Source organism: Amblyomma americanum, chromosome 1, assembly GCF_052857255.1.
Source record: "Amblyomma americanum isolate KBUSLIRL-KWMA chromosome 1, ASM5285725v1, whole genome shotgun sequence".
NCBI classification, from domain to species: domain Eukaryota; kingdom Metazoa; phylum Arthropoda; class Arachnida; order Ixodida; family Ixodidae; genus Amblyomma; species Amblyomma americanum.
This window is the reverse complement of record NC_135497.1, coordinates 155469469-155486526: the sequence shown is the minus strand read 5'-3', so window position 1 is coordinate 155486526 and position 17058 is coordinate 155469469. Positions and strand designations below refer to the sequence as shown.

Here is a 17058-nt window from a genome sequence, read left to right as displayed (position 1 = left end):
CGAAAGTTGCGAACAGGTTCCGCAGTTCTTCGACCACTGTTGGTGACTGTATGTTCCGCATGTGGCGAACTTCGAGCCACTTGCTGTACGCATCTACAACAATCAGCAGTATCCTTCCCTTAACAGGGCCAGCGAAGTCGGCGTGGACTGTTTGCCATGGTGCTGTTGCGCGCTTCCAATTGGGAGGCGGTGCCTTCGGTGGCGCGCTTTGATGCCTAAAGCAAGCCGTACAGCTTTTGACCAGTCGCTCAATGTCGCTGTCGACACCGGGCCACCAAAAATAGCCACGAGCGCACGCCTTCATGGCTACCACGCCCCTGTGGCCTGCGTGTGCCAAGATGAGCACGTCTTTTCTCGCTTTTGCCGGAACTACCAGTCTGGAACCCCTCAGGAGGCAATCTTCCTGAAGCGAAAGTTCAGGTCCAACTTTTGTGAACACAGCAAATTCCGCTTTTGGCAACCTGTGCAGCTCACCACTTGAGACAGCTCTCATTACGCGGGGTAGCACTGGGTCCTTCTGGGTCATTTCCGCGAGTTGACGTGGAGACAGCTCAACGCTTGGCGCGGACGCCAGCATGAGCACATCACCAGGGGGCATGGCTCATCTACTTGGGAGGGCAGTGGCAGCCTGCTGAGTGCGTCGGCATTTTGGTGCAGGCGTCCAGGCCTGTACACCAAATCGTAGCTGTACGTTGCCAACTTGAGGTACCATCGAGTCATCCTAGGTGAGAGTACCTGGGGCAATTGTTTCTTTTCTCCCATGATGCCTAGGAGCGGTTGGTGATCCGTTAGCACGGTCACGTGCCAGCCAGCGATATACTGGTGAAAATGGCTGACGCTATAAACTACCGCGAGACCTTCCGTGTCAAGCTGGGAGTAGTTTTTTTCTGCGGTTCCCAAGGTTCGCGACGCGAATGCAATGGGAGCTTCTCTGCCGAACGCATCTTTCTGCGCAAGAATAGCGCCTACTCCATATGGTGACGCATCTACGGACAGGAGAGGCTTCCTTTCGTCATAATGTGCAAGCACTGTCGATGATCGAACCATCCTCTTAAGCGCGTCGAAAGCGGCCTGGTGCTTTTTCTCCCACGTCCAGGGCATGTTTTTCTCGAGAAGCTTGTATAGCTCTGCCGCAACCGTAGCTCGGTTCTTTAAAAAACGGTCATAAAATGCCAAGAGCCCTAGGAACGCCTGCAGAAAGGTCTTTTCAGTCGGTTTAGGTGCCTGAAGGATTGCTCGGACCTTTCCCTCGGTCGTATGAATACCCTTAAAGGTGGATTCACACGACGGACCGCTTCACGGACGAATCAGTCACGTGATGTCTGACGCGCGGTCCGCCCGTCCGCGGCGAGCATTCACACGACAGGAGGAAGTAGCAGACGACAGCGCGGACGAGCTAGTTAGATACCCTCAGTCCCAGAGCCTTGCGCTCCGGCGACAACGCGCGCGAGAGCGAGCGCGCGGTCTCGAGAGTAGCTCCCAACATGGACAACGAGCGGAAGCGTCGTTTGGCCGCTTTGGCTGTCATTCTTGACGTAACGGAAGATAACGAAGAGACTGGTTGGATTGCGAATTCCAAGAGATCATGCTGGGTGAAGCCATGGCTGACGAAAAAAACGCTAGGCGTTCAGAATCAGCTCTATGAGGAGCTGCTGGCTACTGACCCAGAAGAGTACAAGCGTCTCCTTCGGCTCAGCAGCGATCAGTTTTATCAGCTCTTGGCCCGTGTACAGCCAAGGATCGAGCGCCAGGATACAGTGATGCGGGGTGCAGTGCCAGCAAAGACGCGACTTCAAGTTACTCTGCGTTTCCTGGCATCAGGTGAGCGGTATCGCCTGCCGTACGTGAGCAGACGGTAGCCTTAACGCTTCAAAATTTATTAGCGTATAAATCCGGATCGTGCTCAGGCCCTACCAAGTGCAAGCGCAGAATAAGAAAGACTTGACAGAAAACAATAATTCAGCGTTAGATAAACCAAGACAAGAAACTACTGCAAGGAGCGGCGTTAGTATAATGCATGCAACCAGCTGACATGCTCCTCATTAGAGTGGGTCAAATCACCGAGTTTCATGATAGGTATGTCTATTATTTACAATAATGCGAAACGTTTATAGCTCATTATTATTAGAGATGCTTTTAAATAAAACATTGATTGTAGCTAGTATATATTGTTAATTAAATTAAAAAGGGGGTTTGGAGACGTGAAAGACGAGAGTTGAATTGCGTCTGCTGGTAGCGTTGAGTACAGGCACACTTTCTCTTAATAGTGTAAAATTCTGTTCGTTTGCCTTTTCAACAGCTAAACTTATTTTTCTTTCACTTTATAGCTTGTGGTTGTATTGCAGTGGTGTGCTGGGTTTTTGGTGACACTGCATGTGACTTATTCAATGTTTGCTTTGCTTTTCAGGAGAGTCTCAGTTTTCCCTCAGCCACCAGTTCCGGCTAGGCCATTCCACAGTAAATGGAATTTTACTCGAGACTTGTTTGGCCATATACCAGGAGTTAAAAGATGACTACCTGAAATCATCAAAAACTGAAGAGCAGTGGAAGAGAATCATTGCAGGGTTCAGCGAAAAATGGCAGTTTCCAAATTGTTGTGGTGCCATGGATGGAAAGCATGTCTGCATCATAAAGCCCAAAAAATCTGGATCTGTTTTTTTTAATTACAAAAAATCATTTAGCATCATTCTATTTGCTCTTGTGGATGCAAACTATAAATTCATTTACTTAGATGTAGGTGCTCCAGGCTCACAAGGGGATGGGGGGATATGGCAAACAACCCCGTTGCGGAAAGCCATTGAGAAGAAGACAGCGGGACTGCCACCGTCAATAGAAATGGGGCACTCCCCCATACTGAACATGCCTTCAGTCATTGTTGGTGATGACGCTTTCCCGCTTTCGGAGCACGTGATGAAGCCATACGGCGGGCACAACTTGCCGTTAGAGAAGAGAATCTTCAACTACAGGTAATCAAAATCAGCTTGTTGCGTAATGAATTAATCTGCATACCACTTTTTGGCTTGGCATTGCATTTTAGGGCTTGTTTTTACTTCTATTGGGATATATTTGAAACTGTGAGCTGTATGCACCACTTTACAACTAAGCTATGATGACTTTCTTGTGCAGGCTATCGAGAGCACGCCGGGTGGCAGAGAATGCCTTTGGGATTCTTTCAAACCGGTTCAGGTTCCTTCACACAACTATTGAAGCCAAACCTGACCGCGTCAGTGTGTATGTTTGTGCTGCATGTGCCCTGCACAATTTCTTGGGCACAGATGTGCTGTGTGGTGTGGAAGCCAGTGGACCAGTGCCGCAGGAAACATTTTTCCCTGTGCAGCTTGCTCATGGTAGCCGCCCAAGAGCAGCTAGCTGCCTGTGCAGTGCGCGATGCTCTTTGTGACTACTTCAGTGCGCAGGGTGCAGTGCCTTGGCAGGACGACATGGTGCATGCAGACGTCAGCAGGCACAGGCATCCTCTGAAGTGACATTGCAGAGGAGCACATTAGCTCTTGCTCTGTGCACCCTGTCAACAAAACTGCTGTTATCACCCTCAAGAGAGCCACTGTAGTCCATGTGACTGCCTGTGCTGTTTGTTTGCATGCTATCTTAATGTTGCAGCTATAGTAGGATACAACTTAAAAAAACAGCAGTTGCTACCAGTGGGCCACGATCTGCGGCGTACTGTATTATACTGTACTGTACAATACAATTATACTGTACTGTACAGTACAATTGTACTGTACAATAGTAAACGAAATCAACTTTTCAATGTTTGACTATATTAAACAATCCAGGTATCGAAACTCTAGCCCTTATAATTTTTTCTTGTGATTAGGTTTTTGTTTAGGTAACAGCGAAAGTTTCAACAACGGTCTAATTTTTTGTCGTGGAGGAAATCTGTGCACCAGTCGTGAATGTGGGCGAAGCTTCACTGCAGACTTAATTTGTATCCGACTATAGCTGCATTATTTGCAACTAGCTGCCCACTCATTGAAACATGAATTATCTCTATATTGCAGAATATTTATTCATTTCAAAAAATTGCACACTGCGAGCACATAACTCGTTTAAAAGCTTTCAAATAGGCTGCATCAGAACTCAGCACACAACCATGCAATAAATATGAGTACAAAGTGAATATCAAAATAATATACATTGAGCATTATAAGTACAATTAAATAGTTTTGCACTTCTTGAGTATTAAAATATAGTTTTATAACAATAGGCACCTTGCCCTAACACGGCCACTACCAGAAACTTTTCATGCCGTAGCACTCATCGCAGACACAGCATCTCTAGCACTTATGTAAAACAAGATACAAGTAAAACTAAAAATGAAATTAATTTGTGCACCCTAGGCTAACTTGTGACCTCAAGATTAAGGCATTGCTTATTATGTACGCATAAAAAACAAAGCTACCAGTTCCCGATATTTCAACTACAACACATTACAACCCTCGGTGAATTGAACTCAAGGGGTCCAACAATTTCTCTTAATCATGTAGAGTTAGCCGCTGTTTACTTACTACCTATTTTCTTACTGTGTGTTTGGGTTATAAGAAATAAAAATTGCTCTAATTGCATAGACAAGTGTACTGTGCGATATCACTTCCCATTACAGTGAGTCGCTTTGGGATGTTAAACACCATAAAACCTAACAATGGGGAGTTAGTGCAAGCCTTTCTAATACCTTGCATCTGATGGGACCAAAGTGCCAGTTCAAATTAAGTGAGTCAAGTTTAATCAGTGTGCAAACCTGACATTGTGACAGGTATTTGATCATGGCACTTTGGTTCCTCTGGTATCACATAAAGCAAAGTGTAAAAAGTGCAAAGTAAAAAAAGATTACTTAGAATTGGCCAAAACACAATTGCTGCCAACACATGATTAGGGTTGCACTTTGGTCCCTCTAGTATCACATTAAAACCCAGTAAAAAAGGCCACTAATGACAAATGGAGATCAAATGGAGCCAGCAGGGTTCTTTGTACCAAGACAGTTCGTCTTTTTTGACTGAGTCGTAAAGCAGAGAATGCCTGCTGGCCGGTAAAAAAAAGGCAATCAGTCATTACTTGGAATATACTTTTCTAGAACTGAGAACAGGTCTTTCTGGCACCTGATGAGGTCAGCAGGGGACAAAGAGCGCATAAGTGCTGCTATGCCCTTTGCAAAGTGTAGAGCAGCATCGTCTTGTTCTTGAAAGGCAGCTGCAATTTTTTCAATGGCTGCGGTTCTTTTCAACATTGTGTCAGCCTGCAATGGTCCACGATTTGCCAGCCTTGAGGTACTACGTGCGAATGCAGGAGGGTCAGGCTGTCCATTCCTGGCAGGAGGTGGCTCAGCAGCTCTTTCGATGGTGAGCTGTCCATTCCTGGCAGCAGGAGGTGGCTCACCAGCTCTCTCGATGTCCGAGAATGAGGTATCTCCATCGTCAGGCTGACATGAAAAACACAGAATACTCTCACTAGCTAACCATGACAGCATGAATTATTATGTGTTAATGCTGCGATGTTTTTGTACGCTGAGCACCATGAAATAAAAAAATGGGAGCGTGTTCTTAACCCAGTGTAAGTATGCTGTATTGATTGCGCAGTATTTAAAACAAGACAACAAGCTAGCACCACAAGGCTTGATAAGTAGTTGTACACACTGGCAGAAGAAAAAGACAGCTTTTGTAGCTTATTTAATATCTATGGGCTGGGTCAATCAAACAGGCAGCTGGCACTTTGGAAGACGGTGCAAAATGGTTAATTTGTTTAATGCACGACACAGCCGGAAATTTTGTGATATGTGGATAGTGCATGAGGCAGTAGTAATCTTACTGTTTCAGATTCCTCGCCGAAAGCTTCGGAATATGTTCTAGTCGATGAAATTGGCTGTGTTGAGTCCACAAACGCCATACAGTGGAAGAATTTCCATTTCCCGGAGTACACCTCGCTGGCAGACTGACCACTTTTCGTGTTTTTTATCTTCTTTTTCTCGGCCCTGTACGTCCTCCTTTTGTTGTTGAAGAAGGTGCGCAGGCGATCTGCAACAATGCGCAACATTTTGATTTATAACCGCTCTCGAGACAGCGTATATTCGAAGCACTACATTCAGTTGCATTTGCTGTACGCGCGCGGATACACCATGCTATAAAGCACAGACGTGAGCAGGCTTGTAGGAGCCTCGAGCGGTGTTTGAGGAGCGCAGCAAGAGAGATTTTATAGATCATGTAGTGGTTTCGGCGGGTAAGGCTTGCGCGCTCAGGCGCTGCCGCCTAGACGCACGTGCAAGAAAGGAACAAGCACCGGGCTTGCAACAAAGCACTTGCGCCTAGATTTTGCATCGTTTCACATGCAGCACACTGCTGCAGCGAAGGAGACAAGCCTGCTAACGTCTCTGCGAATGCTAGTAACGGCGAACGTACACCCAGGACAACGCGCGCGAGTTAAGCGCGCCGCTGCTTGCAACAAACTCATGAACAAACTGCAACGTGAAGGAAAACGAGAGGAAATAACTTGGGAGTTTTTAAGACGTACCTGGAGTAAACGGGCCGCAGTCCGGGAACTTCAGCTGCATTTCTTTAGCAATGTTGAGCCACAGCGCGGCACGAAGGCCATTGTCAGAGTAGTCGTCCCGGTGTATATCCCACAGAGCGGGAAAACTTTCAACAAGCGCGATAAAGAAAAAGGTCGCATCATCCGTGAATGTAGAGCCGTACGAACACGACGCGCCTTCGCTGTTGGAAAGGTCGGCAAGTGAATCCATCGGGACGTTCATAGGCGTTCGCGGCTGTCAATACGGAACGATACAGCCGCTCTCGTTTCTCGCCCTCATGTACTTCGGTTCGACCACAGGCTTGGATTGGATTTTGAAAACATGCACGTTGCCAGACTAAACAGTTTAACCGTTAAAGATATTGAGAGTCACCGCTAAAGATCCGAGCATTGCGAAGTGTGAAAAGGTCTCCCGGCCATATCGCGAATCGCTGCTCGCGAAGTGAAGCGGAGCAGCGGGAATCAGTGACGTAGGGTCACGTCACGGCCATCCGCGAAGGCGCTTCGCGATTTGGTCCGTCGTGTGAATCCACCTTTAGCGTCTATCTTGTGACCCAGAAATCCGAGTCGATGCCGAATCAGCATTTCGCTTGCTTGAGGCGTAGACCTTTCTCGCTTAGCCTCGACAGCACTTTGTCTAGACGTTGTGCATGCTCGGTAGTGTCCTTCCCACTGACAATAATATCGTCCAGATAAACACTCACCCCGGGAATTCCTGCCAGTGTCGTCTCCATCATACGTTGGAAGATGGCTGGCGCAGCGGATATTCCAAAAGGAAGCCGTTTCACTTTGAACAGTCCTTTGGTGGTGTTGACGGTGAGCAGTGCAGCTGTCTCGTCATCGACCCTTAGCTGTTGATAGGCCTGGTAGAGATCCAGCGTTGAGAAGATGGTTCCACCTCGCAGCTTTGCGAATACTTCCGTTGTTGTCGGTAGCGGGTATGCGGCCTTCTTCACCACTGCGTTAACGGTGCTCCTGTAGTCGCCACAAACGCGAAAGGTTCCGTCCTTTTTGCGCACCCACACTAAAGGTGTGGCCATTTCAGCACGTTGCGTCGGCTCCAGGATGCCTTGTTTTTGCAGACGGTCGAGCTCTTCCTCCATTGGCTCTTGATAGGCTAGAGGCACTGGGCGCGCCTTACAGAACTTGGGTGTTGCGCCTTCTTTCATGTCGAAGTGACCCAAAGGTCCCACATAGCCGTCGATGTCTTCTTTAAACACATCAGGATGGCGAGCGAGAACCTCCCGGAGCTCTTGTCTTGGTTCGGCAACCAGGTTAATTCCATGCACGCGAATGTGCAGCGCCGAAAACCAGTCACGTCCAAGCAGGTTGCAGCCAGTCCCTTCCATCGCCAGCAGTGGTAGCATATAGTCCTTTGACTTAAATCGTACACGAACTCGTGCCGATCCGATGGTGCGAAGTTCCTCTCCCGACCAAGTGCGCAAGTCCAGAGGTTCCCTCTAAAGCTTCGGGCGTTCGTTGGCCATGTTTGGTGGTACGTAGCCTCGCTGATTAGGGAACATGCGGCGCCCGTGTCGACTTCGAATTTCAGGGGCCTTCCCTCGACCTTAACGTCAACAAGGAATTTGGGGCAGGGTGTTCGATCCCTTACGGAGTGAAGCTCGTAACACGGATCGCTGTGCGTAGTGTCGTTGCTCGTAGACTGAGCGTTCACACTGTGCGTTCCTTGCCTGGTGCTGGGCTTGCCTTCCTTGGTTTTCTTCCTCCGGGCGATGCAAGCGTTCTCGATGTGGCCCTTCTTGGAACGAAAACGGCACTGCGCCGTCCTGAACTTGCAGGTATCAGCCTCGTGCCAGCCATCACATCGATAACAGCGCCGTTGCTGCGGTGAATGTTTGAAGTCCTTTTTTCAGTTCAGAAGTTTTGTGCACCCCTGTGGAGCTCGTCACTCCCTTGAGTCCTCGTTGCTGCTACGACGCACTTTCCGATGACAGAGCCAGGTCCAAAGCACGTTGAAAAGTCGTCTTTCTCCGCGAACAGTTTCTGTTGGAGGTGCTCGTCGCGGATCCCGCAGACGAATCTGTCGCGAAGCATGACGTCCTGGGGCGGCATCGTGGGGTTCGTTCGGACGGGTGTATGGCCTTCTGCCGGCGGCGGCGATGCTGCAGACGTTGTCGTAAGCACTCCAAAGTTGCAATCAGCTGTCAAACCTCTGAGGGCTGCGACGTAGCTGCTGATCGTTTCTTCCGGCAGTTGGTCGGGCCGCTGGAAAACGTACCGGCTGTACAGCTCGGATGGTCTAGGATCGAAGTGGTTCTGGAGAAGTGTGACCAGGTCTTCATAGCTGACCTCTCCGAGAGTCTCCGGTGCGACCAGCGCGCAGGCAGTTTCGAAGGTGTCAGCCCTGCACAGCGTCAGGAGGAGTGCGCGCTTCTTTGCTTCATCGGAGACGTCGCTCGCCACGAAGTAGAAGGTGAGGCGCTGGATCCACGATGCCCAATTCTTGCCGTTAAAAGGCTCGACGGCACCGTGTGGTACTCCGGTAGCCATCGGCGCGATCTCGAACTGCGTACGGTCTAAATCCCATCCTCGTCGCCAGTGTTAAGTTCGGTGCGTGGGAGCCCCGTCAGTGAGGAACCTCTCAAACCGGTTGCTGGGTAGAGACTGGTTTATTGCAAGAGCAAGGAAGAGGGAGCGGGAGATGGGGAAGAGCAAGAGGGAGGGGGACGTTAACGAGTCGCAGGTGGTCAGCGGGGTGAATGGCCTCCTCGGTCTGCCCGAAGGGGGCATGGCAGATGGAGCGGCCGTGCGGCGCCCAACCATGCCGTACACAACAGCATGTCGGTAGGAACACTTTATTTGGCAAGGAAGTCCTGGCCGACGTGGGCCTAATGCGACTCTGCCTGTAGGCCAAGGTGCAGAATTGTGGGCACAATCTTGAGCCAGTAGCCTGGAACGGGGAATAGGTGCCTTGGACCAGAGAATGCCGCGCCATGCAAGGTCGGCTGCTGCAGTCCCTCCACTAGTGTCAGTCATACACAGGGTTGGATGCCATGAAAAGAGAAAAAGTATGCAAGCTCACAACAATAAAATGCAACTAATAAACCACTAAGAGAAACCCACAAACAAATACATAAAAAATGGAATGCATATGAGGGAAAAAAGATAAGGACATCTCCCAACAGGGTACAGCAGCAGCCCACGCACTGCTGTAGTGGCTTTGCCTATGGACATTAGAAAGATCCTTAAAAAAAGGATAAAAGGAACATTGTTCAAGATGTGCCAGAGAAACCACACACAAAAAGAAGTGCGTACAAGGCAGAGACCAAGAATGAATAAAAATAGTCAAGACAAACAACGAAAGGGTTTCTGAAAGGCTTCTGATGCTGGCACACAGGAGGTCACAAGCTCCACATGCTAAACCGAAAAACCTTAAAGGGGCGGAGACATCAAATGTTTGGTTGGAGTGTTCTTAGTTTCAAACATTGTATACTCCCACCCGGTGCGTGATACGTGCTCCACAATTCAAATATGCACATTAAATATTATCGCATTATTTATACTGAGCGATTTCGGTTTCTGAGTGTCGAGGTGCATTATGACGTCACTCCCCTGGTGATGTAGGCTCCAAAAGTAGTGACACAGGGACTGCTGCATCGTCTGCTCTCGTACACATGCTGTGCATATCAGGGCCTTTTGAAATGCCGGCCAGTACTGCGATATGCTTTATTTTCGAGTAGTTCAAATTATAAAACAGATATTTGAAATTACAATACAAACATGTTTCCACAAAATGCAGTGACGTAAAGAAACATTTCATTCCTCTTCATAATTTATCGCATCCTAAAGCTTATTGAGCATCTCAATGAATGAGGGAAAATCATGTAGAATGGTACAATTAGTCTGAGCCATAACTGTGTTCAGGAAAAAATATGACAGCTTGACTTTGTAAGCTGCCGAACGACAATCTTTCGGCTTTTCATTTCTCAGCCTTTTGGTGAAGATCATAGCACCGAAGCGCGGCCTTGTGGTAGAGCATCCGTCTCACATTCGGGAGGTGCTGTGTTCGATTCCCAGTGCCGCCGGGTACCCACCGGTTTTAAGATTTCCCCGCCATGGTGCTCGGCTCATCTAGGGTGAGATGCTTGGGAGAAGTCTCTTCGACCAAACCGTTGCCTTGACGGATCAGAGATAAGTTCCGCCGTCAAGCAACCCTAAATCCACCTCGTGCAGTAGAAGACCATCTTTTTTTTAACCCGTCATGCACACCTGCCGATGCCTGTGAGCCAGCCACAACGGTAGCAAGCAAATACCGCCGCACTTTGCTCGAAGGGTGTCTGTGAGCGGAGAGTGCTTATGGAACATCTATCTTGAGGCTAGAGAAGTGAACGTTGTAAGTTTTGTAACTGGCACAAGGCGAGAGTTTTGGACTGCGGGTTTTAACCACGTGGAGACGTTTTTGTGCCTGCATTTGACGGGAATTTTGAGGAGCGGGCTATCCTTCCCACGCAGTGCACCCTGGAGAGCCGAGCACTAGGCCGGGGGACCGCCTGCTCCTATTGGATTAATTGGCTGGTGGACCGGAGGCCGCGGGAATCGTACCCACGACCTCCCGTAGCCGAGGCGAGCACTTAAGCACGAAGCCACAGCTGCGGTGGAGATGCTCTTGTCACAGTTCAGACACTGAAAAGGCGCATGCAATGATGTGGCATTGTTGAGAAACATTAATGACACAAAAAATCTATGAACAGCAGCTTAAGCTACAACAAAAGTGAGAGCATTAACAAGACGACCTCTTCCACACTCCCTTGTGACACCTCCAGCTGTGAAATGCTGCCCCAGATGCAGCTTTCTTGACGGGACATGGCCCGCTTAACTCTTGTGTATGGGTTTCACCACACTGGAATCCCTGGCCGTAACGGACCCACAGATGCTGGCACATTTCAACTAGGAATCTGTGCAGAAATTTCAGCAGCTGTTTCCCTTCTCACTAGATGAAAAGTGCCTGGGTGATCCGGAGTCTTAGATTTGGAAGTTTGTTAAAATTATGCTCACAAGTTTTTGCTTTCTTTGAATGGTTCATAAGAGTGGTGGCCATATGTGCTGACATTACATGTGCTTTCACAAAAGAAACAAACAACTCTACTTTGAGAAAATTCTGGAAAATTTCTAAACGGAACACTCTGCATGCTTTCAGGGGCTCCATACACTGCTCATTTTACTGCAAAAGAATACTTCAGGCTTTCAAGAAGGAACCCTTGAACAAGAGGGCTGACAAAGGTTGGTTTGCTCATCACTGAGAAGCACTGCCTTTTACTACCTCTGTTTCTGCAATAGCCTACAAGATTGACGAGGCCTGAGAGCAAGATTTACAGATCGATTTTGATGTCACACTGGGGTGGCGTGGCACCTCATATCAGTATACTGAAAGTCCATGAATTCTTCACATTACTATGACTACGGCTTATTCCACAGAAAATACTTTTGAACGTAGCTGTGTCTATTCATATGCACCAGACCAAATTTAATGAGGAGTGTGGCAACCTATACAGAACCAACCAGTATATACGATGCTCACTTAATTGAAGACAAGGAAGACAGCTAAAACAGACAGGCTGCCACGGCTAATACTCATTAGAAGCAAAAATATGTCATGCCAATAAGAACGAACCATGTGCTGGACACTCACAGTATCGTTAAAACTCTCAGCAGACCTCTGCGTTAATTTCAGTCCGTCCTTTTCCAAGACTTGACCACTTTCTTGACCGTATTCCTCAAAACTCTCCAATTTTTCCAGGTAAACGAAATTCCTTTTGACAATTCTAGGTTGCTAGACACCCTTTAAAACCGTCACAGCCCTTCAAAGAAATTCAGTAGAACCTTGCTGTTCTGTTCTTGGTTCGTCTAATCTGCAGTATCATAAAACGAAAAATTATGCGTGTTGTGCTATTTTTATTCACAATACAAATCCTGGATAACTTTTTGAAACGATTCCTTGGTATACATGTCCATAATTTTGCCAAATTCTGACTATATCATGCATTCAGAGACCAAGAGAAAATGCCAGCCAAGCTAGTTATCATTTTTGGATGCTTTGCCCACATGCAACTGAGCACTGCGGAGAAGACGCCGTTGCTGCCCTGCACAAAGGCAAGGACACAAAGCATCTTAAGAGCAGCTGCAGCTCTTCCACAATACACAAATGTAACGGGTCAAAGTATCTGAGAACCGTAAGAAATAGGTGACGGACTGGACATGCCATGAAACTTCACCGCCATGGAAAACAAAAATATGGAAACAACTTGCAAGCGCTAGAAAAGTAACTTTTCAAAAATTGTACCAGCACATTCACAAAAGTTTTAATGAAGTGAAGGTGCCAATAAATGCCAGGGACTAGGAAATGGCGCAAAACCTGAACATGGAGACATTCACGTGCAGACCAGCAAAAAATTTTTTCATAGGGGCTAATTCAAGCTTGTTGCTAAAACACTGCATTCCTAACATAAAAAAATATGAAGGGGGACAGGGTGGGGGGGGGGGACAAAAAAATAAAATTGAAGGTGGCACAAACGTTTGCCTTAAAAATGCAAAAGGCCTTGTTGCGTACCATTTGCAGAAGCTATCATGTCAGGATTTCGTATTCATTGAAAAGCAGAGTGCAATCACCTTGAAATCAGTGTGTGCCAGACTAGCCAGCAATTAAATTACTGTAATATAATTACAGTAATTAAATTACTTTTTTCAGTAATTTCTAATGTAATTCATTACTTTTGTGGCCTGGTAATTTATTAATGTAATGAACTACTTTCAAGCAGTAATTTCACGGAAAAGTAATCAATTACTAGGAATATTACTTTTGCTGCATACCGAGTCCATGCTTCTCCTCGTATCTGCCATGCTTTAGCCTCGCGTTTGTGGAGATGAGCATATACAAAGCAAAGATGCAGTTTATGGGGGTTTAACATCCCAAAGCAATCGACTATGGCTATGAGGGACACCATAGTGAAGGGCTCCGGGAATTTCGACCACCTGGGGTTCTTTAACGTGCACTGACATCGCACAGTACACGGGCCTATAGCATTTCGCCTCCACCGAAATGAGCCTGCCGCAGACGGGATCGAACCAGTCTTTCGGGTCAGCAGCCGAGCACCATATAACCAATGAGCCACCGCGGCGACTCCCAAAGCAAGAATAAATTACGGAGGGCACTTGAGACTACTTCGATGCTTTGAAGGCAAAAAAAAACATTAATTTTTTAATTTATATTGTTTCCTTCCTTTCTAATGACACACCTACTCATTAGCATACAGTCATAAGGTAACATAAATTAAATGAATCATTATTCGCCAAGAAGCATCGCAGTTTCGTGGCCCATACGTTGCGTGATCGCCTCGCAATCGAAGGCCCTCAATTGGTTCAATTCTCTGTACCTTCGGAAGAAATTTTGCCCCCTGCTGATGACGTGATTGGGGGTTATGGACCACGTTTCCTGGACATCGACAATGACGCTGGGTATCAATGTCAATGTGCCATATAATGCGTTCCCCTTAAAAGTGCACAACCAGTAATGGCCAGCTCTCCAGGGAAGCGGCGCACGTGGACGGGAGGTGACGTGCGCATAGGCATCAGTACTGCCTTGGTGAAGAGTCTGCATATCAGTCACAGGACTGCTACGCATCTTCCTGCACTGCACACGATCTCACACACAACGCACTCAAAGCACTTAGTGCTTTGACGTCGCCGCACTGACAAGAAGTCTCAAAGGACACGTCTAAGAAAGTTGGCCGTGAGTTGTCGGGTTTTTGTGGCCTCATTTGGGGCCCTATTTCTAACTCAAGGGCAACATAGGCAACAGCGTCTCAGTGACATGCAATGCATTTCCACCAACTTGCCTCCAGAGCAAATCAATTGAACAGCAGAATTGGCAGCTTCGCGCGCACCTGTGCACTTCTGGGATGATGCGTGGATAAGCAGTCAATGCACTCCAGCATTTGCATTGGAGGGAATGGCCAAGAGCATTTTCCATTTGGTTTTCTGCATGCTAAAGGAATATAGACACGTAATTTTGGTGGCATGTTTTCTCCTCTACAACGATGCAGAAAATACTACTACCCATGAATCACCATGTGATATTTGCCCATGGCCAATAAACAATTTATAATTGAATTTTTCTGTCACGCTGTTTCAGTTTGAACAGCCGAACAATTGCTGTGACGTCAAAGAGTGCTTTTGTGTCACGTGAGGCATGGAAAAAAACCCATATAATCGCTGCTTCATCGTTATGATTTACTGCACTGCTGAAGCCAGCCTTCCTCAAGAGCCGGCATGACAACTAATGTGGAAGCAGCGATTATATTGCAGTTTTTCACGCCTCACATGACCGACAACCTCTCTTTGATGCCACAGTCATCGTTCTGCTAGTGAAACTGAAACAGCACAAGAAAGAAATTCAGTTATAAATTATTTATCAGCCATAAGAGCATACCACGTGATAATCCGTGTATAATAATGCCTTACACCTTATTACAAAAAAAGATTGGCTTGGTTCATGGGGGTTTAATGTTGCAAAGCGACTCAGGCTATGAGGGACACTGTAGTGAAGGGCTCTGGAAATTTCGACCACCTGGGGTTCTTTAATGTGCACTGACATCACACAGTACATGGGCCTCTAGAATTTCGCCTCCATCAAAATTCAACCCCCGAGGCCGGGATCGAACCCACGTCTTTCGGGTCAGCAGCCAAGCCTCATAAGCACTGAGCCACCGCAGTGGCGTCATTACATTAAAAAGAAGAAACCACGCACCCAAAAGGTAGGTCTCTATGCTCCCTTAAAGAACACCAGGTGGTCAAAATTTCCGGAGCCCTTCACTACGGCGTCCCTCATAGCCTGAGTTGGTTTGGGACGTTAAACCCCCATAAGCCATAACCTTTCAGCAGCAAATAACTGTCACCATTTCATTAAATAGCTCGTGCCATACGTTCTCTGCTTCTTCGACCTACACATAGAGGAGGTGAGTGACTGTTTGAGGAGTCATAATGAAAACCTAGGCGGTCAGGTCGAGTCGCATGGGCAGCATTTCAGAGCTAATTCGTAAGTCGCCTGTGTGTATACATGCAACAATTTTTTTTCTTTCTGTGAAACGACCATTTCCTAGAGCAGGTTCATGGTAAAACTTCATTGCAATTTGCTGCTCGAAAATTCTTCCAAGTGTTTCAGGATTTTGGTGGTTGATGGTGTCGGCGGCATGCAGTTGGTTGCAATTTCGTGACGACAGCAAGACTATTGGACAATCGGGCCTGTACTCGACCATTCGTTTTGGAAGCGGCCAGTGCCAAGCTGCATTTGAACTGCCTGAGCTGTTGTTGCACGCTGCCGGCACCACCGCGGAACTTCACCGAACTAGTGCAGAGAGTGCAGCCAAATCAAAGAAACCTATCATGACCAATCTTTACAAAGTTGTAGTTTGGGCTTGTTCGTATAGCATATTAGAAGACAGCGCAGCACAGTGGGACAGAGAAAAGCACACAGGACAAGCGCTTATCCTGTGTGCTCCTTTTCTCTGTCCCATTGTGCTGCACTATGTCTTCTTCTAATATCACCACAATGAGCTGTCACACTCTGCAACAGTGCCTTGGGAGCTTTATGCACCTCACAAGCTTTCAAACAGTTAAAGGACATCAAGCACATTGCCCACAATGTTCATCTCTTTAAGGGCTATTTATACCATCAGCTGTAAAAATGCCTTAAGCTTAGAGGCCTTAAAATTAAGCTTGCTTCTCCAGTTGCCTCATGCGCTCCATTCTAGTTGGCTACCTGGGTCCAAGCACCTTTCCCACGTAAAACAGATGCTCGGCGCAGGTGGCACAGCACTCATTTTAAAATTCTCACAGAAGGTTGAGGGCTCACCTTGTGGCGCCTTAGAGCCTTTGCTGCCTCAGCATTTCAACGTCCCATTTGTTAAGCCTCTGCGCCAGCAAGCCAACGCCGGAATCGAAGCAGGAATCGGGAAGCTCCGTGCATACCACAAAACTTCCAGTCAATTTTTGAAGTCCTGTTTTCTGAAATAAATATGAATTTAAAAGAACATGTTTCGCGCTGCAGACACCAAAGCGTAATCGCTTATCTCGCCGCAATTTTTGCGCCTGTTTTAGAAAGCGAATTGTAACAGCAGCACACAACTGTAAAGTGCAGCATTAATTCAACACTGTACAGACTTTCCCAGCCGCGGGGCCACAAAAAATCCAACCGCGTACAAAAATCATCGCACAAACGGTTAGTTCAACTGGACTGTTGTCAAAAGTTTCCCGCCTTTTTTCGGGCGCACTCAAAAGCTGGTAATTATGCGTGTTTTACATGACCATGAGTTACGTTGGGCTTGGTTGACAGAAGATATAAAACACGCTCAGCGCAAGCTCTTTTCTGTTGAACTGCACAGAGCTTTTGAGCAGAACTTACGAAAAAACAGATGAGTCTTTCCCTCCGAGCCTTTGGGTCCACTGCTGGGCAAGCGGGCTCAGCGCTAGTCCTGGGTTATCTGCTAACACAAAATATTCGGGCGC

The 17058-nt window shown here is 47.3% G+C and overlaps 1 long non-coding RNA gene across 1 annotated transcript; it reads right to left on the bottom strand.

Annotated features, from left to right (window-relative positions):
- Positions 1 to 9344: 9344 nt before the first annotated feature.
- LOC144136557 (uncharacterized) lies at positions 9345 to 16488 on the bottom strand. The gene is made up of 3 exons (XR_013315632.1): positions 16406 to 16488; positions 14439 to 14539; positions 9345 to 9520 (listed from the first exon to the last, which is right to left on the bottom strand). It is a non-coding gene; the product is annotated as an uncharacterized LOC144136557 (long non-coding RNA).
- Positions 16489 to 17058: the final 570 nt, after the last annotated feature.